Consider the following 25,029-nt stretch of genomic DNA (forward strand, 5'->3'; position numbering starts at 1 on the left):
CCCGCCCCCCGTGGCGAGAACCCGCGGAGCCGGGGGGCGGCGGCCGCGGGGCGGGGGCGGCCGCGGGCCGTGAGCCGGGTGGCCGCGGGGGGCGCCTGGGGGGGGCCCCGCGTCCGCCGCGGCGGAGCCGGCCGGCAGCGCGGCGCGCCCTACCTCTGCATTTCCTCCCGCTCCGCCGCGGCGCCCGGCCCCCCTCCGCGCCCCGGCCGCGGGACCGCCGTGCCACTGCTGCTACCGCCGCCACTCCGTCTCCCCCGCCGCCCGCCGCCTCTCCCGCCGCCCGCCCCGCGCCCGCGGGCCTTCCCCCCGGGCAGGGGCGCGCACACAGTGGCACTCACACCCGCGGTCCCCCCGCCGCAGTCACTCCTGCTCCATCATTTCCGGACAATGAAACATCCCACCCCGGCTGGCGGCGGCCGTGGGTCGGGGCGGCGGTTGTGCAGGTCCTGCCGCCCGCCAGCGACCGGCCCGCGGGCTGGGCTGGGCCGGGGCCGGGGCCGGGGCGCTTCGCTGCCCCCCGTTGCCCCCCCGCCCCCAGCCGGGCCTCCAGCCACCGAAATTCCCCCGGGAGGCCGAAACCCGTCAGGCAGAAACAGGAAAGAAGGGGGAAGGAAAAAAAAAAAAAAGCAAAGCTGAAAGGGAGGCTTTCATGCCTGGACAGGGTTTGCAGCTGTAGCGCTTGGCAGCGGTGCAGGGGCACTTTCAATGGCGCAACCGCTGGCTCAGAAGTTGTCCGCTGCGGTTACCGTGCGCCTTCAACCAGTTGCGCCTCAGCAGCGCGGTGCGCAGGCACGTGAAGCGCCGGAGGCCGCCACGCCGGTCCGCCCGGTCCTTCCACCCCTCGGAAAGATCTGTTCTAACGCATCCTAACCCTCTCGTGTACCTTAACAGGTAATACTGATATGTGTATAGAAAGGACTTTAAAACGGGCATAGAAAAATATTCAAAGGAACATGAAGGATAGAACAAGCATTTTTCAAAAGTAAAACCCTAGAGTGCAAACTACTTCCTCCACCATCATCTGCCAAGCAGTGTTACCTGTGCTTTCTCTATATAGGAAATACATTTCTTTCCCATGGCACAGACTGATTTGATCAGTGGCCACACACGCTGTTCTTGCCCACACCATGGAGTACTGCAATTATTGCTCATGTATGTGCTGGTGTCCATAAACTACATGCTTCACCTTGCATGTAGTGTGTCCATGTTTAAACTGTAATTTCCTTTAAACTTACAAGCAGATTTTTTATTATTGCTTAGTAAATACACTTTACTAGTATGTCTCATTACAGTTTACAGCCAGGTATTTTTTGGGAAACAAAAGTAGGAATACAAAACAGCCAAGTTACAGACTATCTACATCCTAACATAAGAGACTATAACTGATGGAGATTTACTGTGATATCATAAGTGCTAAGGAATGTGATCAGGTATTAAAAGTTCACTTAAAGTTTAGCATTTCCCTGCAATGCTTGCAAACCAACCAGGATGGAGTGTAAGTACCTGAGTATAAGCCAGTTCTGTGTGAGACTCCACACATTTCAGGCCCTCCTCGTAGTTCAGAAGTCATCAATAATTTTGCACCACTGCATAGCTTTATTATTGGTCATTATTGGTGCAAAAGACAACAGTGTGATGAAAGATGCATATACTTTCCTCTGAGAAATACAATAATTTTTAAGTATTTCAGTAACCTAAAATGTTCTTTGGTACAACATAATCTTTCTTTAAACTTTTTCATGGCAAAATGGAAAAAAAATATTTTATGTGGGGAAGAAACTCTGTAAAAAATCCTTTTTGGGCACACAAAATTATTATCATACTGCATAATAACAATATTGGTCTCAATATCTACACTTCCTATCTACGAAAACATTGCATAACTTTCCACAGTTCTTTCTCTCCTTGCTGTCCTGGGGTCAGAACAACTGAGACATAAGGTAGAATGACTTACCTCAAACTCCCAAGTGAGTCAGTAGCAGAAGAGAAGTTATGACTCATACTCAATGTACAAGCTTGTGTTTTCCCCTCTGAAACTGGCAACATAGCAGAGAACAGTGGGAGGAGCAATAATTTAGCTAACCACACCCTGCCTTCAGAATATTTCATTGGATAATAAATGCCTACCAAGAGCAGATACCATCCAGGGTTGGTGTCTGGTTGGGTTTTTTTAACCTTATCTGTGAAACCCACATGGTAAACTCCATGACGCTCAGTTTATCTTCCTAAAAAAGATGATGGGATGAGCCTACCTTGCCAAGGTTCAACTGTATGGCAGCCTATATAGAGTTTAAAGCAACTAAGTGAATGGAAGAGGATCTTCAGATGATATTACAACTAGGCAAAATCAGATTAAAAAAAAGGTAAGATAGTTCAATATAAAAAAAGCACAATTCACTGAAATAGCACATTCAAAATATTGTGCAATACATAATACATTACAAACCAAAGACTGTGATGATTGTAAAAAGATGTCTCTAGATGTGGTCACTGTTAATGAGATACCACAGGTAGGCAAAGTTCATTGGCGTAAGCCAACCATACAGCACTTCCTGCAGTACAACATAGTTCCAACAGATCCACAGCTAATCTAAAATAATTGTTTCATTACTTTCCTTTAAAAGATGTATCAATCTAAAATGTTATTGAGAATTCTCAGGAAGTGGGCAGTTCAGACAGTAACATCAGCCACCTTTCAAGTAGGCTAGAAATATGAGATATGCTGTATCTTACTATAGCAACTAAGTTATAGGCTGTTGCACATATGTATTCCAATATACTCTTCCATTGCTAGATCATAAAATTCAGGTATGGTCTTCTAGAGAGTTAATAGCAGATTTTGGGATGGATGTGAATAGAAGCTCAAATCACTTGTAAACAGGCAGGTAAAATTTTCCTGAAAGAAGAAAAAAAAAAAAAAAAAGAAAAAAAACCCCCAAAACTCCAAGGTTTTTTTCCTGATTAAAAATTTCTGTAAAAGAGATTTCTATTAAAAGTGCACAAAATGCAGAATGTAATCATATGTCTTCACGACAAAATTGGTCATCAGCATTTTCTAGTCTGAGCTCCTACACAAATCATATGATAGATATTGCCTCCAGCCAAAACAGACATGTCTGAATGAAAGTGTTTTAGAAAGACACAAGTTGTTTATTTAAAGTAAACCCACAATACCCTGAAATTAACTGCTGCAGAGGTTATTTACTTACGTTATTAAAAACTCGAGATATATTTCTAGCTTGAATTTTCCAAAGCAGACTTTTAGTCTTTGAGGTTTTTTGGATATCAGTTAGTTTCTTGTGGAGGAAGTTTTGGAGAGCAGAGTTGCTCATCTCAAAAATGGTTGTAGAAAATTCGTGCGTAGCTCTTCAAATAAATAATATTTTATTAAAAATATTATAGCTTACACAGTGAAAAAAAAGTGATCAGTAACTATTATTTATGGACCAGTGCAGGTGTAGGTACACAAATTTTCTCCCCATCCTAACACTTAGCTTTCCCTTCTCAAGGCTACTCTTTAACTGATGCTGACTTCCTTCCATCAGCAGGAACAGAGGAAACTAAACATTTTACATCCTTCTCAACACCCTGGATCACTTAAATGGTTCTGAGAGATGGACAAAAATATATAGTAAATCTTTTTGTGATTGATTGCTTGCACCTTAGTACCTGTGAGTTCAAGTTATCCTTCCGCTATGTCTAAAAACATGATTTTCAACTTCGTAATATGCATTTTTTAACATGTGTGTTACTCTAAACTTCATAGCTCTTTTCAGTATTAGGATCATGGCAGGATCACTGTCCTAAATATTTTATAGTGTGGTAACACTGAAATGGGAAGACTGTTATAGTTAAAAGGGCTAAATAAAAGTCTTGGAGTTAAAACCAAATTATATTATAAAATAAGAGTATTACAAGTGAAGCTTACTACTTGTTGTTTGTTTGTTTTGTTTTGTTTTGTTTTAATTAGATCAAAAGCAGAAATACATGCTGTATATGCATAAAAACACAGTAAAAAGGAATTTGAAGGTCACTACCATGCCTGGTTTGGAGTACTTTGGGTTACTGGTGTTCATGGCCTAGCTTGTATATTACTCTTCTCCAAAACATCCTGTTTAAAGTCATGTAAATTGTCATGTGCCAGAATGGAGCTGGATGCAGCTGTGTTGTAGATGAGGATTTGTACTCTATAAAACATAACCACTGAAGTGCTGTGCGATTGACAGTGCTTTAGACACCAGCTGGTCTTAACAAGGCAACCAACTCCTTCTAGTCCAAGGAAACCCGCCTCTAAAGAGCACAAACATAGAAAAAAATAAACAGCAGGATGCCTAAAATGAAATTAGAGACATGCAAAATTAACTCCTTCCATAACCAGAAATGGAATAAAGAAATGCATTCTCTTTTAGAGAAGCCATTGTTTCCAGTAATGCTGTGCATTGCCCTGGGAGCAAGAAGAAGTCTTTCTACCATATTCTTGTCCAGGTTTTTCTGACACAGGATGGACTCCACAGTGGGGAGAAAAGGAGCATGAGGCTTAATGACTCTTTGTGCTGGCTCAAGCTGGCAATTGAGAATTAAACTCAGTGTAAATATGAATTTTAAATATGAAAAGATATTTTTCTCCATTTTATTTTTCTGTTTATAGTAAGTATAATAGTATAAGAAATATTTTGTTTCTGTAAAATATTTTCTAACACAGGTGGCAAAGATTTCATTCAAATTGATAAATTATGAAGTAAAACAAAATAAAATATTCTTAGATTAATTATTTCTGATGTAACTCCAATGAAGTCCAAGGATTTGCATGAAGATGAATTCAGCTCAACAAACTTTATCCTACTTAGGGTGAAATACATCACATGGCATGGTTTATGGTAGTTTCAGCTATTCCTTAGCAAGCTCAAGCAAGTAGCTCACTCAAGCAGGTAATAGATCTCACATGAAAAAGTAACAGATCATATATTGAGGCATGCAAAATGACGTTTCATCACAACAAAATGTCAACTAGTAATTCATTACATTCCTACAAATAAGTCAAGAGAAATATTCAGTATTCAATTACAACTAAGTGTGCTGGATCGCAAGAGTTAATTTATTTGCATATATTTCCTTCAGTTATTCAGCTTTTCATTTTGCTGTTAATACTGGACTTAATAAAAAACTTATTTAGGACTTCAGAAGAAACTTGAAATTCAGCAAAAATGAATGTTTCGAACGGTGTACTGATTTTTTATTGTGTTCAAGATTATTTGGGATTTGTCTTGACATTAAAGGTCATCTCAGCAAAGATAAGCAATGAACAACAGCATCTTTTGAGCTAACAGGACAGGAAGTTTAAGGGGATATTGATTAAAAATTGTGGCTAACAACACAAAATATTGTAACATGAACTATATAGAGACTTAGTAAATTTAGAATAACTTAATGAATTTAGCTGAATCACTTAGTCATAATAATCATAGAGGCTGTATTTATAGCAAGAAAAAAAAAACCCTAAGACAAACATTTCTGTTGTTTTTCAGGTTAAGAAGACTCCTTTTGCTTCTGCAACCTGAGCAGTATCTGGATCTGGCATTATTCTACATTAGTATTTTATGCACATTCCTTACAATTGTGAGTATTCATGAAATTTACATTACCTTTTCTCAGCAGTATCAAACTAATTGCTAGTATCAAATGGTGTTTGCAAAAATACGGTATCTAGAATTCCACGAAAATAAAACTATTTCCATATGAAAAGAATACCTAGTCAATCCTTCCCAAAAATGTTAAAATGAAAAATACTAAAACAAGCATATTTTACAAATAGAATAAATAATGCAGTGGAACAGAGCCTGTATGTTATATTGCTGTGTGAGTTCATGGTATCACATCCGGAGATCTGTAAAAATTTAGTTAATTTTGTGCATCTTCAATATAAGTTCATCATACACAGTACAGTTGCTCCTTTTGAGCTGCAAGAGTACACTATGAATGAGTATCAAAAATACTGTGCATTCTATGCTATATTGTCATAATATAGAATGCTCTTACTTACATATTGTGTATTATTCCTAATACGTATTCAGAGCATATATTGTAACAGCTCCTTTGGAACAACTAACATGTATGCTGTGAATGTGTATTAACAGCAGAATGCATTTGCATATTATGAGTCCATAATACTGAAGGCACAATCAAATCTTTGATAAAAAGTCATTGCTATATGTACAAGCAAAAGTTATTTTCTCATGCTTCTCAGTCACAACTGTGCCATCTTGCAGTCATTTCTCACCCATATCTTTACAACTCACAAAGAAAAAAAAATACAGTACTGCAACAATTCTGTGAATTATAGTTTAATTAAAATAAAATATTTCATGAGGTATTTTTTTACTCTCTTTGTTCTATTTCATAATCAATATTTTCTTTAATTGCCTGACTATATTCTCCTGTTTTTCATTTTGACATCCATATAAATGACTGGACTAAGGTCTTAGCATGAAATGCTCATTTGTATATTACATGTAAAATGCAGATCATAGGAGAAACAAACATAAAACCAAACCTCGGTCAGTTCTACCAGTATTTTTAACTATCATGATTTTGTTTGTTTGTATATTTGCCTAAAATAATGGGGGGTTTTGCCAGCCAGGAACATACAATTCTCTAGATTGGACAGAACTAAAGTTACAAAATAACATTACAAAATAAAATTACAAAATAACATTACAAAATAACATGATTACAAAACTTTGGATCAAAAAGTTATTGTTTTCCTACATTGACAGATGAGCAACCTGGCAACCCATGCAAGCAAACATGGAAAAAAGTACCCTTACTTGTCTAAAAGAGGGAAATAAAGAAAAATAATCTTCTGCCTCAGTTTCTTGCTTAGCTAAATGGGAGTTATGCAAATCTTGGGTCCAGGTCTGATATAATTCTATCTATACTCCTGGGATGGGGATTTTCCCAGGAAGCAAAAGAAAAGCTAAGGACAACTTGGCTTTTGCCCAGTTCCCTTCCTCAACATATAGACTTGCTGGAATAACTAGAAAGACACAAGAGGAAATAACCTATACCATTTCCAGGACTGCATAGTGACCATACTAACTATTGGTTTTAAAATACTTTCAGCTGTATTATTTTAATAAGCAGTACTGAAAGGGATTTTATAGTTCTGATATGACCGCAGAGACATTAACTCCAAAAAGCAGATAAGCACTCTGGCAATTAATGACAAGTATAAACTACCAACCATACGAGAACCAAATATTTATGCATGACTATAATAATATCTCAGCTAAAATATTAATAAAATCAGAAAACACAAATTAGATTCAAAGGGTCCCCCCATATAACTGGTACTTTTAGATCACATATATGGGGTTGCAGTACTGCCCACTGAATGATGGACACAGTGATATTCTCCATTAATATGTGTAATATCTGCCACATATCAGAGAGGGAGAGTGTGTGTTTATGTGGACATAAAATCACTGGAGTTTTAGTGTTTTCTGTTTAAAAGAAATGGTTACATTTTAGTTTAGTGAGAAAGCCTATTACAGTGTACATATTCCTTCATTTCTCTTTTCCTCTTCCTGTGGTTTATTTCAAACATTTTAAAGTATTAATGAAAATGCTGTAAAAGTCATAACGTCAAAGTATAATTTTATTTAACATTGTTTTACATTGTAAGAGCTATAAACAGGCTCCTGTAAAGTTATACTAGCAGTTATTTTGAGGTCTGAGCTGTTTTTTTTTTTTTTTCTGTTATGATCATAAATAAAAGTAAGATAGTTTGTACTCAATTATTTTATAATTCTAACATACTAGCTGCTCTCTCAGAGATTTTTTCAAGATATAAATGACAGTAGTCTGTAAATTACCTTGATCATCAGTGGTCAACAAAAACAAGTTAAATACTTTTCTGTGGTTTTCCAAGTTGAGCTTTACATCTCAATAAATTATTTGGATTTTCAATTTAATACGCTTTATTATAATAAAAGTAAAATTCTGATAACCATGATCTACAGCCAAGTAAAATTTAAGCAACTGTGGCATGGGTGCTTTCACTGTAGATCTCTGGTGTTCCAGCCCTGGATCTCTGACCAATTCCCTGATTTTTTTCCCAGTTTTGTTAAGTTAATAAAATAAATTTTTTTTAAAAGTCATATTTTTTAATGTAATAGTGATAAACCAATCCTGAGCTTGATCCAGTACTTCCCAGAGTCTAGTTAAACTTTCAAGCACACCTTTATTGTGGGCTTCAAGAAGATTTTACACATGGCTTTTAGGGTAAAAGGTATACTTCTAATTAGTTTATCCCATAAATATAATTAAGGAGTTGTCCTGGTTTCAGCTGGGATAGAGATAATTTTTCTTCTTAGTAGCTAGAATTATGCCGTGTTTTGGATTCAGTATGGGATTTGGTATGAGAAGAATGTTGATAATATACTGATGTTTTTAGTTGTTGCTAGGAAATCAAGGACTTTTCAACTTCCCATGTCTTGCTAGTGTGCAGGTGCACAAGAAGCTGGGAGGGAGCATAACTACGGCAACAGACCCAAATTGGCCAATGGAATATTCAATACCATACAACGTCATGCTCTGTATATAGATAAGGGTTGGCCGGAAAACTAGTGGGGCTCTCTTCCAGGATTGTGGTTTCAGGATTTTCTCTCTTCCAAGATTGCTCACTGGGAACGGGCTGGGCATTGTTCAGCAGGTGGTGAGCAATTGCATTGTGCATTATGCGTTTGTATATTCTATTATTATCATTATCGTAATTATTAGCATTGTTATTATCATTATTATTTTAATTTTATTTCATTTTATTAATTGAATCAAGGGAGTAGCACAAATGCTACTGCCATTTTTTCTCATGTATTTGTCACTTGCAGCAGAGACAGGAGGCATCCCAGACCTCTCCATTTTTCCCTATCTCAGCATCAGTCTGTTCTGAGGCTGGAATGGGAGCACTCCTCCTATGGTCACCCCACACTCAGCCCAAAACAATAAATACTTCTCACCAGAATTGTATCTCGCCTCTTTGTATTACCATTTGTGGGTAATTCTGAAAAAGAACCATATAAAATTTAGAAAAGGGTTATTGAAGTGCTCTCTCAAAACACCATAACATCACCAAGGTCTTATTTTCTTGAGGAAAAAAATGAAATTTACATCTGGAAATTTATGTGAAGGAGCACTCAAGGCCTATATTCAATAGGTATCTCCTTCTGCCTGCCATTGTAATGCGATCAGATATGCTAAGAATTAAAAAAAAAAAAACTTGTGAGAACATGAAAATTATGCAAGTCATGCTGTAAAATCTTCGTGCCATATGTGAAGAATTAGTCAAAGAACCTAAATCTTCAGAAACAGCTAAGTTATCAGCCATTTAATTTTCCTTTTATAAAACTGTAGCTGGAAAAGGCAAAACATGAGGGTAAGCAGAAACACAAAGGTATGTTATTTTTTCCTTTTTAATAGCAAAAAAGAACTCTCTCTTATGACATCCACAGCTTCTAATATCTTGTCACACTTTACATTCTTCTGCTTTATGAGATTTGTTATGGAATGAGAAGTGGTGAATAGCACCAACAAGCTCCCATGACAAAGGAGGCAGTATAATACTTTTTAAAATAAAGCAGAAAATATTTGATCTCGTTTTCTCAACATAAATGAGCGAACTTGGGAACAATGGGGTGACTTTGGCCTCACATTGATGCAAACAAAATTAGAATCTCCATGATCCATGGATACATGTCTGTAAAATATTGCATTAATTTGCTCTTCAGTTTGCAGGGAAATACACAATTTGGGAATTTGATAAAATACAGGGAAGGTTTTAGATTTCTGTACATACACATTAATGTTTGTCACAGTATCTGTCTAGACACCCGTAGTTAACTGCACTCACGATGTGCATGCGTAAAGGATATGCTACAGTAGACCATGAGATTATACATTTATCCTCATTTGTGAAGGTGGATGCCTAGAACTCATGAATGGAAAAAGATATGTTATAAAGTATTTAATCCTAATCAATATTTATTAAAGAAGACAAAGTAATGGTAAGGCAAACCTACAGTACTTTAGAAAAATATCAGCAAGCTGGATTTCTTATCTTGTGATAGTTAATGAAGTTTTATGATTTATTTTAACCCTGAAGTGGGTTTTAAAAAACCCTAATTATATTAATGTACTAAAAGAAATACAATTGTCACTTAGTTTCATTAAGCATGACAGGTGACAGTTCCAAAGATAAATGCTGAAACTTGTGAAAATTGCAAGTTCAGGTTGAAGTGACAATAATATGGTAGCAATGGGATGGAATTGTGCTGCTCACTGCATTAATCAATACTACAATTTATTTTTTAACGTATGAAGAATGTTTAATTTCATTAATTTATGACTAGGTTCTTTCTACTTAAGTCTTCCTTTCAGTCTTTGGATTTTGGTTTCATTTTAAAACATTCTGGCTATTTATAAATCCACAGTCAATCTCATAAAATATCACTGTTGGGAAATAATCAGTTTTCTGAATGCCATGTGCAATTTGGGAGATTGATAATATAACTAAATCAATTAAAGGGAACGTGGATCTATTAAGACTGGAAAAGTTGCACTATTGTCACCTGTGCTATACTCTGTGGAAAATCAGATTAAATTTGCTCAATTTATGATATCTCACTTATCTTTGCAAACCATAGGCTACACCTGCAATCCCCTAGCAAAACCTAACTTTTTTATTTCCAGTTGTGAATACATACACTACTGTACCAAGTCAGTGTTATATTTAGATATTTAGTGTCACAGATCTGAAGCTCTTGAACTGGGACTGAGAGGATCCTAGCATAAAATATTTTCATTACAACTTTATGATTCAAAACACAAACACACACTCCATGCTGCCATGCACAGATGGGGTTTGCTTATGTTGTACTTTCTGATAGCCCACATAGTTGAATTTTAGTACTTTGGGATAAGTGAGCAGTTAAAAACTTTAATTTCTAACACAGTTAATGAGCAGTGGTAAGGTGTGTGTACAGTAGACATTTAAGGACAGCTATCAGCAAGAATGCTTACAGCACCTAGAATAAGCAAATATTTGGACTATTTAAGTATGGATAACATATAGATGGTAATTGATACATAAATTTAAACTTCAGAAATTACAATAATGAAACCATTTAAGCAATCTTCTTCACAGTATTATAAAATCAATACATGAAGGGTTGCTAGAGCAAACTTCTAGCTCTGGTTTGGGATACAAAATTTCCAAGTAAAAATACAGGCAGTACTGAATATCAGACAGTACTGAGAACTACCCCTGTCAACAGGTCTAAGCTTGTCTTTGACAGCATTAGGGACAAGAAATAGTGTAAACATCTTCATGTTGAATATAAATAAATATATTGTCAAGTATAAGTGAGCATGAACCTGTTGGTAGCTTTCTCTGATAATAACATGTATTTCTGCTGTCTGCATGTTGTATAAGCTTTAAGTTATGGACTTGCAACTTATATTGCTCTTTACATCTCCTGTACATCTGACTCATTATTCTCATGACCTACCAAAATTCACATATAAATGGGTAATGTCTCTTAAACTTATTAATCCAGTTTGATTAAGAGACAATGTTCATAGTGGAGGAGTATATGAGGCACTTTATGGCTTTTGAGGGTGATTAAATGCTGAAGTGGAGCCGAGGCAGCTGATAATCACAAGAGCTATTTATTGCTGGAATATTCCAGCCACATGAACTTTTTCCCATCAGACGGTAAGAGAAACACATTTAACAAACAATATTAAAAAGACAGATTTTCTGGGTAAATAAAGGTTTGAAATTCTGTATGTAACTGCAGTTGAAAGCCCCCACTCATGTCCCGTGAAGGGCAGGTATAGGTAAAGCATATATAGAATTCAGAAGGAATATGTTCCTCTCCCTAAGAGCAGAGCTAAGGACAAATAATTGTGGAGGGAGTTACCTGTGTTACTGAGGGCTGGGACTGAAGTGTGAACATATGTGATTTGAGTAAGGCTTTATGACTCATTTTCATATTGCTACTGTAAATGAGTAACAATTATCATCTGCCAAACTGGCCTGTTAGCCTGTTGGAAACAAGTCCAGAGCGGCTTCAATTCTCTGGTCTCATAGGAACAGGCCTGTTTCATTTATACCTCCAAAAATATAAATGAAGTAAGGAATGATGCCTTAGCAAGAGGCCACTACAGAATTAGGAGAAGGGAGGTTGTGGTGGAAAAACCCTCATAAGAGCTTGGAGAGGAAGTTGGAATTGAGGATTTGGGGGATTTTTTTTTTTTCTTTTTTTTTAGTTAATTCCATGTGTCACAAGTAAAAGGCCATTGCAGGGATACTACTTCATATTTATTTAGACAGTGAATACCAAGAGACCCAAATCATTCACAGATCCCATACAGTAGTCTGCTATACACAAAATAGCCATGTTTGGTTATTTTAGTTTTTTACAAAGAAGACATCACTGGTACTCATGTAAAAATGAGGTAGCATCTTCTGCAGCTGAACTACTAAACACAAGAACGTTAGGCTGTAATCTGATGACTTCCAGAACTGGGGGAACCAATCTGTACATGCCTGGTGACATTTGTGATCATCATTCTTCTTTGTCCTATTCCTCTGAACTCATATGCATCAGTCTAAAGCTGTATAAAATTCAACTCTCTTTTCATTTAGTGGAAGTTAAGAAGGAAGGTGGAAGGAAGATTCTGAAGAGTTGGGCAGTCAGGTTTGGAGAGTCTGTCCAAGCAGACTGCACAGAAAGCAAGTAACTTTGCTTCCACTAGCAAGCTGGTACTTCCTTAACTGTTAGTCAGAAAAGAAGTACAATGTGTTTGTCCTCACTGACAGTTACGGAAAAAAAGAAGGCCTCATTTGCCCCAACAGTTTTCTGTCTTCAGCTTTCAGACATTGTCACTTCATATCCACTAGCAATGATTCACAGAGATAAAAGGGAGGAAATCTGAGTTGGTGAACATACCTAATAGTCTTTTTTAACAGCATCCCAGCAAGGGCAGGAGATGGACTATTACTGCACAGTAAAATACATGAGTACTTCTTTCACAGTTGCTAGATGTCTAATTTCAATGTCTAGTTTCTTCTTCCTTGGTAATTTCGAAAGGGAGAGAGGAAAGAGGTAGGAAGACCAAGGAATGCAGCATTGCAGATGGGCACTGATTTTCACTCCCCTTTGCTCATAGATGCTCTGTAACTCCCATTACACACAGGGTCTCACGTGGTGAGAGGGCAGAACCGAAGAACTGCCATGTTGAGTTACTACAGAAACTCTCCTAGAGCAGTCTGTCACAGAGAGCAGGCAACACCAGGCATTTCAAGGAAGTGCAAGAAGTGAGTAATAAAAGTGTGGAATAATTTCTTCTCATCTACACACGATGAGATCTTACACTAATTTGCAAGAACTGCTTTTTCTTTACCTCAGATATCAGACTTTGTCCATACAAGAGACCATCCCTACGCATAAATGGTTTATACAGTTCAATAATTACATTCTGTTCTTCATGAAGAAATGTATAAAATCTCACTCTAATGTGATGAGGGATTCCATTTTTTTCTCTAAAAATCACTCAAGCCTCAAACTGAATACTGTCTCAGTGCATCTAAATTTTGAGTCCCAGATGTGTTTCTTTAAATTCTTTCTTCTGCATCTACCGTTGCCTCTTTTTTTTTTTTTTTTTTATGCAGGAAACCTCAACTCTCTTCTAAAATCTACCACAAACTTTCATTGTATCTAAAAGTAAAACCCTTGATCTTTGCATGCCTTCTTTTTATTACCTATGAAATAAGAATGGCTTCCCAGGAAGGTTATATTCACCTGAGAACCTGGGATGGCAGGTGCTAATAAATTCCAAGCAGTAAATATTTGTTAAAAGTCTCAAGACAAGAATTTGGAAAATCAGAAAATACACCTGTCAATCATCTTCCAGAGGGTCATGTTAGGAGGCTCCATTAGGAGGTACTATTACCAGATTTTCAGTCTTGCCCGACTATCAGCATTCAAGTTTGGCCTATCTCACCTGTGGTATTATTGGCAGCGATGGCTTTACCTGCTTTTGCTTTCCTCAGGCAGTCAGAAAGGATGTGATGACAAAATAAGAGCTACCACCAGGATAGCAGGGTAGTTATCTCTGAAAGCACACTGGGCCACAGTTTCAGAACAATCCCACAACACTATTTGGAAGTTGACTGGCTTCTTGTTAAGGACATAACAAATCAGTTTGTTCATTCTTGGGATGATAATGCCATTTCACTGAAGTACAACAGAGTTCCTTTTACATTTTCTGTGTGCAGAAAAAAACCCATAACAATACTGTTGAGCCTTCTGAAATGAATACCTCTTGAAGCAATAAATCTGTTAAAGGTAAAAATGGTTTCTGGGCACCAGGGCTATATGTTTAAGGATTTGAACTTTCTTAATGCCTAAAACCTGGAAAAAAAGTCCAGAAAGGACACCCAATTAGAAGGATATTGACTCATCCTGACAAAGGGGGGGGGGGGGGGGGGGGGAGAGAGAAAGGGAGGAAGGAGGGAAGAGATCAAGGCTCACAACAAGAGATCTATTCATTTATAACAGCTTGGCTGTGGAACCATTCCAGCATGCTTAAAAATACTTAATCCATTAGTTGGGAACTATTTTCTAAATGACAACTTGCTGCCCACATCTGACCACAACCAGCTCCCTTTTCACATTGAACGTAGAGAGGTTCACATTGTCAAAAGCAGCTTGTCACCTCTTCTGGACATTGTAGGGGGGTGAGACAGAGTAAAGCAGAGGTGCCCTGTGCAAAACAAAAATCCCTGACCTCCAGCATATAGAGAGGGGAAGTACAATGCAGTTCAGTTCCTCCCAGGCTATTTTAAGAAAAGAGGCCAAACGAATACAACATTTAACTAGAGTTGTTCTCACATGAAAAACAGGAAGAGCATTTTAGGTTAATCAAGTTATTAAAAATAGGATCATTTAATGCTTCAGTATATAAGCTCAACAACAGTCCTTTGCAATTTTATATGAGGCTGCTTTATGTTATGCTCTGATCACACACCTGAATAAAATCATCAAACATATATCACCAATGTTCCTATGTATTAGCCAACAGATAAGCATTTTTAATTACAAATACTATATACTTGTTGAACAGCAGGTTTTTTTAAATCAAATTATTCTCTCCTAGGAACACTTCCTCCTCAGTTATAAAGTGGCATAGCTGGTACTATTAATATTTTATGCTAGGAACTGTGGATACAACTTCATATAAAAGCTTTTCTTTATCTGAAATGTGACTGTTGCTGTAAAGTTGGCATTTATACCTTTTCCCAGTATTTTGTTGCATATGCTTTCAGAGCTTAGTTTGAGGAAAATGAATGTCTGGTTTAATGTGTGTTTATTTCTCTTGACACGTAAGTTGCATCCTTATGTTAGTTTGCATTGAGACTCTGGAGAAGATTCTGGGAGAATATTGTGCAGTTGATCTTCTCATCAAAGTATCAGCTTTTCTAAACGTGTCAGTCAGCTACAGCAAAAAGTACTCTATATTACAATATATGCTATCTGATTCACCTTCTTACAGGGATCATCTTTGTAACCTTTTCTCATGTGGATATTCTTAATAACACCAGCCCTATGTAAATGCAGAAAGGCTACATCTGTATCTACAGTATCTGTTTAAAGTAAAAATGCAGTGAACAAATGCTTAAGTTCTTAAAACAAAGTATTCAATAATTTATATTTGGGGTTTAGATTTTAGATATAGAGCAACAAGGTTTGTAAGAATTCCTTGCTTTCTTTTCTTAGTTTAGTTGATTACTTTCAAGCTACGATGGGGAAGCAGTCATGAAAGGTGGCATTGTAAATAAATATTCATATGTGTCCAGTTGCTCATGAACATGGTTGTATTATACAGAACTCAATGAGCATACAATAGCTGTCTTTTTAGCTTCCTGAGACATGATAGCTCTTAACCTAGGTTTGCAGGTACCTTGAAATATTTATGAATAATACAATACAGATTCTAAAATATATCTCCTTTTATGAATACTGGCACATTGTAACCCAGCTCTGCAGAAGGCCTAAGAAAAATGGCAGGGCAAGATCAAACATTTGTTTACATCTCGCCTCCAACAAAATAAAATTTTACTTTGGCTGACCTTTAAGTAAATTTAACAATTATGTAACAAAGTAAACCACAAGCCAAATAGACAAAGAGAGACTACAAGCCACATAATCACAAGAAACAAAATCTGGTTATGGTTTTATCATGAGAAGTGCTATCTATGTTTTATGTGCAATGCTGGACTTGTAAATGTTTCTAATTTAATGGGGAAACGCATCCAGATTTTAATAGCTCATTTCATTTTCTAGGCCACATCAAAGAGCAAGATGACCTCAGCTCAATAGCCGGAATGAAAAGAATTCCTGAATTCTGAGCCCAGCCGCAGGGTAATTTCACAAGTCTTCCTGTCACTGCCTGGCTCCTGTCTTCTGACAAGTTGGGTGGTTGGGGTTTTTTATTTAAGAGCAACATCTACCTACTGTGTAGGAACACTCTGAAGATTAATTCATTTGTATGCCATGTGAAATATGAAATGTGCTGGGAAACAGTTCTGAACCGTGGAAGTGCAAAGGGCAGTTACAGTGCTGCTAGCATGCTGTCCAGGAGAAAGTGCCTGGTTGTCTTTGTTGACTTTAAGCTCCTTGCTCTGTCACTCCTCAGAGAACACATCAGGACGGAAAGGGGAAGGGGTCTTAGTGACTGGCTTCTCTTTCCAGTCCACAGTGGAAAATGCTCTGGCCCTCAGCCTAAGCTGGTGCTGACTGCTTCCGTGTCCTTACAACAGGTCAGGTGTTGAGCCTTGCATAAATTTCTCTCTCATTCATGCCTGGGCTTCTCTGCCAAAAGTGCTTTTAGCTGAGGTTGGAGCTTAATATATATGCAGAGTTGCTAATCAGACAAATTTACCCTCAAGCAAAACAGGGGATGATCAGCTTGGCTACATAGGTGTAGCCCATATATCACGTTCCACTTGATTATTGAATTCTAATTTCTGGGGCTACTGGACTCCTTAAAACAAAGGAAGGCTTAGAAATCCCTGGCTCCTCAAATGTGATCAGTCTTAAGCAAGATATTAGCACAACAAAAGCTAATTACTAATGGCAATATAATATTTTTACAATGAACATCTCAAAATCAAAATGTCACTATTCTTCATGTCTACAGTAGCAATGTCCTGTGCTCTATCCATAGCATGAAAATTGAGGTACATTTGCATGTCTTAATAACTTAAATAAACTTGTCCACAAAGAAAACTATACCAAATACAACATGAAGCAGAAATAAGAAAAGGAATGTTTGCTTAATGAAATATAAAAAATAGACCACTCGTCTCTGTACTAGGTAAGACCAAGTTCAGAGTAGCTTATTATCTTGTCTCTGACATTAGCGTGCAGCAGATGCCTATGCAAGAACAATTATATTTCCTGAGTCTACTCTTCTAGGCCACACATGTTTGCAGTTCAGAACTAGCTGAACTAGATACTTATTATTATTCAATAGGTTTTTTGAGTAGTTCATGGATTTTTCTTCCAATTCTTTTTCAAGCCTCTATTAACTTTTAACACCACAAATGTCCTGTAGTAACTTAATTACGTGGAGAGGGGTTTTTTGTTGTTTTGAACTTGCCATATTCTAATTTCATCTGATAGCTACTTTTTCTCTCTAGAAGAAACATTGCACAATCATGCCTTGTTTAATTCCTCCATAACCTTGATGATTTTATAAACTGCTGTTAGATCCCTCTTAATTTGTCTTTTTTTCCTAGCCTGAAGAGTCTTAAGATGTTTGATTAAAAATCATATTGAAACCGTTTAGTACTTTTGATCATCCTTGTTGCCTTCTCTGTATCTTTCTGACTTGGGGAGGCAGGGCAGAAAAGTGAACCAGAAGTATATACAGTGTTCAGGATGAGGGCACACTGTGGAGTTAGAGAGAGGCATAATGATATTTTCTGTTTTGAGCTGACATTTTCATAGAACTGTTTCTCTACAGTTATCCACTATTTATAACTTCAACATCACATTCCTGAGTGACAGGCTGTGTATGTTAAGTTAGGATTTATATATAATTAAAGCTGAGGTTATTTTTCCCTGTGGACGTCACTTAATATTTATTTACATTTCATTTCACTTGCTTTTTTATTACCAAGTATTATGTTCTACAGCTCTTCTTGGTTGGTCCTCATCCCTTTTGTTCTGAATAACTTTGTAATACCAGCAAACTTTATCATCTCACTTTTCACCCACCTTTCTACCTCATTTTCTACTATGTTGAAAAGCACAACAGATCTAGCTGACACTTTTGTAAGTTTCTGCTAATACCCTCCCTCAACTGAGAAAACTGACTATACAAACTCTACATTTTGAGCAATTACTCATCCATTCAAAGACCTTCCCTCTTATTCAGTGGCATCCTGTTTTACAGGAACATTGTCAAAAGGACAAGGAACATTTAAAAAAGCCTTTCGGAATTGCAAGATGACTTTGGCAGCTGGATTACTCTTGCCTGTGTGAGTGCTGACTCCTCCAGTGAACTCTACTCAAGGTTTTAGATGTGACTTTGCTTTACAGAAGCCACACTGCTTCCCCTCACACAATATATCATATTTATTCCCATGTCTACTAATTCTGCTGTTCTATTCTGTTCATATTTACCCAGTTCAAATAGGAAGAAAGAGTTTCCTTGATCCTCCTTGGGAATTCTTTTTAAAAATTAACATCATATATGCACCTATTCCATACGTGTTAAAGCAGTTTAAAGCAAAAGGTTACATGGTGTAGTAAATAATCTGGCATCCTCATACCTAAATTACTCTAAAGTTCTTGATTTCATACATGGTAAATTATCTTTTAATCTTAAATTTGTAACTTCTTTACATGAATTCTTTTGTTGAAACAGATGCTCTGATGTCAGAATCTGTTTTTCAAGGCCTTCAGACATGGGACCCAAGTTTCTCCACAGTTAACACAGATACAGAAAAAATGCTTATAGTTTCATCTTTATCTTCCCTAAAACTTTTTTGCATACTTTGATTATCTAATGTCTCTACAAACTCTTGTTAATTTATATTAAGACTCTCCTTTCCAGTTTCTTCTTTAAGAAGTTTCTTCATTCAGCTGTAGTTCCCTTTTTCAAAATTAATGGGATTTTTGGCTTTGTTTTTCTGGCAATGATTTTGAAATTAAGTACATTATGGCCACTCTGTCATTCTAAGCTTCCTGTGCTGATTGCAAACCAAGATTAAAAAATTAAAACCTGCTATAGCTCTGCTTGCAATAACATTTACATTAACACCTTTTATTTTAGTGTAGAGGAAATGAAATGAACTCTTGATGTACCTAGAAAAGGACATGCTCATAGTAAAGAAATGGTAGTAGATCATGGTACAAGACTATTAGGATAGCATCTTGGAATTTAAAATTGTTCTTGATCATCCCAAAGATAGAGAATGATAGTAGCCAAAAAACAGCATGACCCAGTGAAACTGACGTTCTGGACCTGACATCAGCTCCAGAATTGAGGACCATTGTCAGCACCAGTTTGCAGTACTCCAGCCCAGGCAGAACAGATGATTGCTCTCACAGCAAGCACTGGAATATTGCCTTACATGACAACACATTCACCTCTTTCCCAGAGTTTCACTTTCCAACACCTTTCTCTGATATATATTGTATTGCCACAGTATACTCAGGCAGTCAGGTCACTGTGGTGAAGAGCAGTGACAGGCGGAACCCCTGTATGGAGCTGCTTTCTGAGGTGATGGGTTGTACATGGTGCAGAAAACAGGGCTATTAAAAAGAAAGGGCAGCATGTTAGGGCCACAACCATTGTATTGGGCCTTCCATGAGTACTTAATGGCAGCCAACCTGCAGTCCAGATGTCAAGATGATCCTCCAGCCTAGAACATTCTGTATGTAGCCTCTGACCTCCACAGATGGGATTGTGACTGACTCCCATAGATTGGACTATTTGAAGAAGCCCAAAATATTAAACCAAATACAAAAGGAGACACTGAATAGAAAGAGAAAATTGAGATAACACTGGCAGTAGTGACATTAAATAGGACAGAGATGGCAACTGATTTTTGTACAGAATGGTTAAAGAAAAGTAAGGGATGCTAATGGTCAGTAGTTGACAGAGTGGTAAATTTTATTTGCCTAATAGATAAGACAGAGTTTGAACACAGAAGTTTGGATAATGTGCTAGCATTCAATATTCACTGCCACAAAGTGACTGTATTTAGGAGGACTGCCACAGAGCAGTTCAGAATTTAGTCGTGGAGCATGTTTAACGTTTGGCTTAAATTTGAAGGATCACGTCAGACCTGCAACAGTAGGCTCTCCATGATTTACCCTTGTGGCTGTTACCTGCAGCATTTGTAGTCTCAATCAGATGTTAAGGCTTCTCCTGTAAGATTATAAAATAATTGCAAATAGCTCAGATTAGGAGGTGTGAATGTCACTTAAAGCTCATTTCTGTTTCATATGCTATCCAGCATTCTCTGTAGGCAGCAGATGAGGGTCTACAGAAAAACAGAAGCCTAGAAACAAACAATAATAACAAGCACTAATCAGAGTGTAATAATCTTTTGAGTTGCACTTATGTTAAAAGGTAATCACTGATATTCACACGGCACTGAATAAGTAGCATTTCATATGGACTTCATAGTTACAGAAAGAAAATAAAGAAATTGATTTCCTAAAGGGCATCAGGAACAAAATATGAAGAAAACAGCTTTGAAGTTTTAGCACTGGCTTTCAGGAGAGCTGCTTTTTCTCAGTTATGGCTTAAGACCCTGTGCAAGCTTAACCAAATTTTGCATCGGTTCTATATTAACGCTGTGCTCGAACACATTTTTCAGTTGTGATACTGGAGCAGATGTGTGTCCACTAGGTCAACAGTATAGAGACAAACATATCTGGACATACTTGAAAACAGGTGCTTGGGTAACTTAGCAGGTGAAAACTTATATTAAAAAGAGTATAAGCACCACCCTGATTAGATGGCAGATGAGGGAATGGTTTCATGACAATGGGTCTTGATAGACACCACCAATGTAAGGAGTTGCCACCCCTGTGTCCCCTGTCCCAGTGGCAGCTGGGACAAGCAGGGTCTGCCATACAGAGGAGACCTGCTATTGCCACAGCCTCCATATGTGAGAATGTGAGCTGAGAGGGCTTTCAGCATAGAGATGCAGTTAGACACCTAGATCTGTGGTCTAACCATGTAGTCCTCCTATGTCTCCCCTTTTGTATTTTTAAAAGACAGTAATATTACCTACTACACCAGTGTGCGCAAACATTCACTTCCAGTGTATATGAGGTACTTGAAGAAAGGGAGTTGTTGAGTAAGAATTACTTTTTTATTTTTGTATCAAATGTAAGAAAGATGGCATTCTTCTAAGCACTATTAATTTTTTTCACAAAATTGAGATGCCTGAATGAAATAAGAAATTAATAGCAGAAAACTCAACACTAATTCCAAATATAGATGAACAGATTTTTCACAACATAACCAATACAGAAAGCAAATAAGATTCAGACCTGTACTTTATTTTATGCCATTTTATATGCATATACACTAATATATATACATTAAACACATGCGTGGGCATAATGCATGTGTCCTAGCCACTTGAAAGCTTTTTATCTGCTTGAAAAACAAAGTGTATCTGCAATACAATACTGAATGCATACATTTTGTACAGGTTTATTTCTTTGTTTGATTAAGATTAAAAAAATATGTATGCTTTGGGGTCTAAAATACAACAATTACGAATATCTGAAAGGAAAAAAAGTAGCCAGTAAATTATTTATATATTTATCATATTCCATCACATAATCTTTGCATTCATAAATATGGTAATCAAGAACTGTGGACTTTAAAATCAGTGATATAGTAGCATTTGAAAAGTGGTATAGGAGTTTTTCATTATAATAACCTTAGTGATATGAGATTCTTTATATACACAAATATGATCTTTAAAATGGCCTCTATCAGCTTAAGAAATGGACAATATCATGAAACTTGTTAAAGCCAAGGTGAACTGTGGCACCATATCCAAATGCAGAAAAAGACAATCACATTTTTCGACATTTCTACAGCTGATGGCATTGAAATGTCAGCAAAGCTCAAAGCAAAAGTACACAATAAATTTGATATTACACCACATGTTTGATTAAGCCCAAGGGTGAAATTGTAACCTGCAATTTTATTCTGAGTCAGTAGATTTCTGACACATTTTGATTTTTAACAAAGGGAAACTCAGTCTTAAGGCTTCACAGAATTCAGCAGGACTGTCATTGTTTTATTCACTCTCCTAGAAATTGGTCTTTACAAGCCCAATGGATACAAGTACGTTAATAAATTTTATTATTGTAAAAACTGTTCCCAAGGAATTTTTTCAAATAGCAAGGCTATGACTATACTCAAAACACAGACTGTTAGTTAATGGCAAGTGTGTGGTGAAAGAGCAACAGTATTTTCTGATGAAAATTATACTATTTTCTACTTTAGATTTTTAATACATTAAAAATAGTTTTATACACATATGTGAGAGACGTGACAACGTACCTGAAGTTGTTCACATTTAAAATACAAGAGTGTCGTCTATGAAAACCTCAAGGAATTTCTGACTATACTGGGTTATTTTTAAAAATCCATTTATACTCATTATAAAGTATAGGATAATTCTACTAATAGTTAAAAAAAGCCAACTCTGCCTCACAATGAAGACACAGGGAAACTGCATCAGTTATTGTGACAGGTCCTGGAAAAGACATGCTTGACTACAGATGAAAGAAATACAAATGGTGAAATCCACTCTGGTTTATGACCACAGAACATGGTAATTAACTGACACATATTCAAATACTTTTAAAGAAATAGCCTATTCAAAAGCCACGTGTTGTTTTTGTTGTTTCCTAATTTTTATCACACTGCCTGGATGGCTCAGAAGTGATGCTGTCAAGGCGGCAGTCAAGGACCGAAGTAATTGGAACTGCTGGGTGAAAAGACAAGCTCCGTACAGGAATTTCCTGCCACTCCGGTGACTGTGACAGAAAAGCTCCAAAAATGCCGGTAGAGATTTAGAATGATGAATAGCTGCTATGGTTAGCGAGAAATCTTGGAAGTTCAGTTTTGTTTTATTTGCTGAAATATTACCAAAGAAGGCTTGAAGCCTGTGACTTGTAAAATGTGACTCCAGAATGACCTCTGACAGTTGGGGTTGCTGTGGATGTTATGCTTCTATTTATCTGTGAGTATTGTCAGGTCCTTTGTCTCATTTCTCAAAATAAAAGCGCAACCTTTGTCCCACTGTTTGTCATTATTTATACACTACAAGGTCAGTTCCTTTATTTTGAGACCTCCTAATTTTCCTGACATTATTTGTTGGGGCTGTCTTTTCTGCCATTCTTGATAATTATCCCTGTATTCCATTCTCCAGTCTTCAGAGATAAACTAACAAGGCTATGTCCACGTAATGGACTTCAAAGTAAATTGTTGCAATGTTGAACCTAATTACCCTGCTGCTCGGTGGAATCTGTAACCCCGCGACAGGCACACAGGCTCCTGCTGCCTTGAAGCTCCCAAAGAAATAGGCTTGTGAGAATAATGTCCACCGAAGACAGGGAAATGACACAAAGTAGGAAATGCGAATAAGGATATCTATCAGCACTCCCAGGCAGGGAGCCACCCATCTCCTGGCTGGACACTGATTGACTCTTTCCCCTGCTGAGGTTCTCAGATGTGAAGTCTCTTCAGGTTTTAGGCACTTAAGACAGGTTAATCCACATGATCACAGCAGAGATCCAGGAACAGTAAGTTAGAGAGTGTAAGTAATGCACTAGACCCAACTAGAGCATTCACCTGCAGGAGACATACAGTCAAATCCCATCTCTGAGGATTTAAACTCCCATCTCTCAGGTCTTTGGAGACCATTCCCCATGGTGCAGTTGTTAGAGCGACTGGGAACAAAACCAACCTCTTATAGATCTCTTTCATGCAAGGAATTATATGGTAAGTATGATTCAAGGATATCAGCATGATTAGATATAAGATTAATTTGTGAAATCTTCAGGTATTTATTTAACCATTGGCCTGTTTGGCACCACCAGGACTGTGGTTATGATATCCAGAAAAGTGTGTCAAGTATTTTATAGACAGCACCTTGGACACATACAACAGTGGTAGAGCAATGGCTTTGAAGACTTACCTGAAATTAGGCACCTGCAAGTTATTTGAAGTGAATGGGCCTTGACATGATTTCAGCCAACTGGATCTAATTGCAGAAGCAGGGCCTAAAGACATCTGGAGAGCATCTTACAGAAGCATTAAAGCTTAATACTGGTGAAGAATCCATTGGTACTGAAAGAGTGTCTGCTAGACACTCTTGGATATAAAACCAATATCCAGAATAAGTGCTAAAACAATTTTATTTTGTGTATGATTTTTCAAGATAGCTACAAAACATCGCATGAAGCAGACAAAATGAAAGCAATAATCTTCAAAGCCTAACACCACATCCTTTTCCTTCCTGGCATAAGTACAAAAATGCAAGCTAAAAGAAGATAACTTACTGAATGAAACTGCTTTCACAGAGACTGGATCTAAACTGCTTTCCTCTCTTCTGCTAAAGTCTCTTTAAAAAACAGAAATAAACTAATCTAAGGGAATGGGGGAGGAGGACTCCAGCAAACCTAGTAAAAAAAGAAATAAACATATTACATGGAAAATGTAAACTTATTGTTATAGTTGAACATAAAGTTCTTTCACAACTTCTTTCTGGGAATTACTGTAGTTGAACATTTCCAAAAGGAAAAGTTCACTTCAAAGTTACAAATGCAAATATATGCAGTTAATAAAGTTAACTGTCAAATATGTAGGCTCTCACTTTCTGCCTCAATTGCAAAATACAGAATCTCACAAAAGTAT

General features: G+C 37.3%; 1 protein-coding gene and 1 long non-coding RNA gene across 6 annotated transcripts in view; one reads left to right on the forward strand and one right to left on the reverse strand.

Moving 5' to 3' along the window:
* The window catches only part of MDFIC (MyoD family inhibitor domain containing), a 50,874-nt gene extending 48,814 nt beyond the window's left edge, over nucleotides 1–2,060 (reverse strand). For 2 of the 3 annotated variants that reach the window (XM_074870224.1, XM_074870221.1), the window contains exon 1: nucleotides 1,955–2,060. The gene's annotated coding sequence lies outside the window, so the exon portion shown is untranslated. Of the gene's footprint in view, nucleotides 1–1,503; nucleotides 1,659–1,954 lie in introns of all 3 variants that reach the window. The other variant, XM_074870222.1, reaches the window with a different exon arrangement.
* LOC141944119 (uncharacterized) lies at nucleotides 200–23,412 on the forward strand. 3 transcript variants are annotated; one of them, XR_012629166.1, is made up of 4 exons: nucleotides 200–891; nucleotides 5,526–5,616; nucleotides 16,404–16,481; nucleotides 18,520–23,412. It is a non-coding gene; the product is annotated as an uncharacterized LOC141944119 (long non-coding RNA). The 3 variants fall into 3 exon arrangements; XR_012629165.1 differs by lacking the exon at nucleotides 18,520–23,412 and having other exon boundaries at nucleotides 16,404–18,499; XR_012629167.1 differs by lacking the exons at nucleotides 16,404–16,481; nucleotides 18,520–23,412 and adding an exon at nucleotides 13,255–13,360.
* The last annotated feature ends 1,617 nt before the right edge of the window (nucleotides 23,413–25,029 follow it).

This window comes from Strix uralensis, chromosome 5, assembly GCF_047716275.1.
Source record: "Strix uralensis isolate ZFMK-TIS-50842 chromosome 5, bStrUra1, whole genome shotgun sequence".
Classification (NCBI taxonomy): domain Eukaryota; kingdom Metazoa; phylum Chordata; class Aves; order Strigiformes; family Strigidae; genus Strix; species Strix uralensis.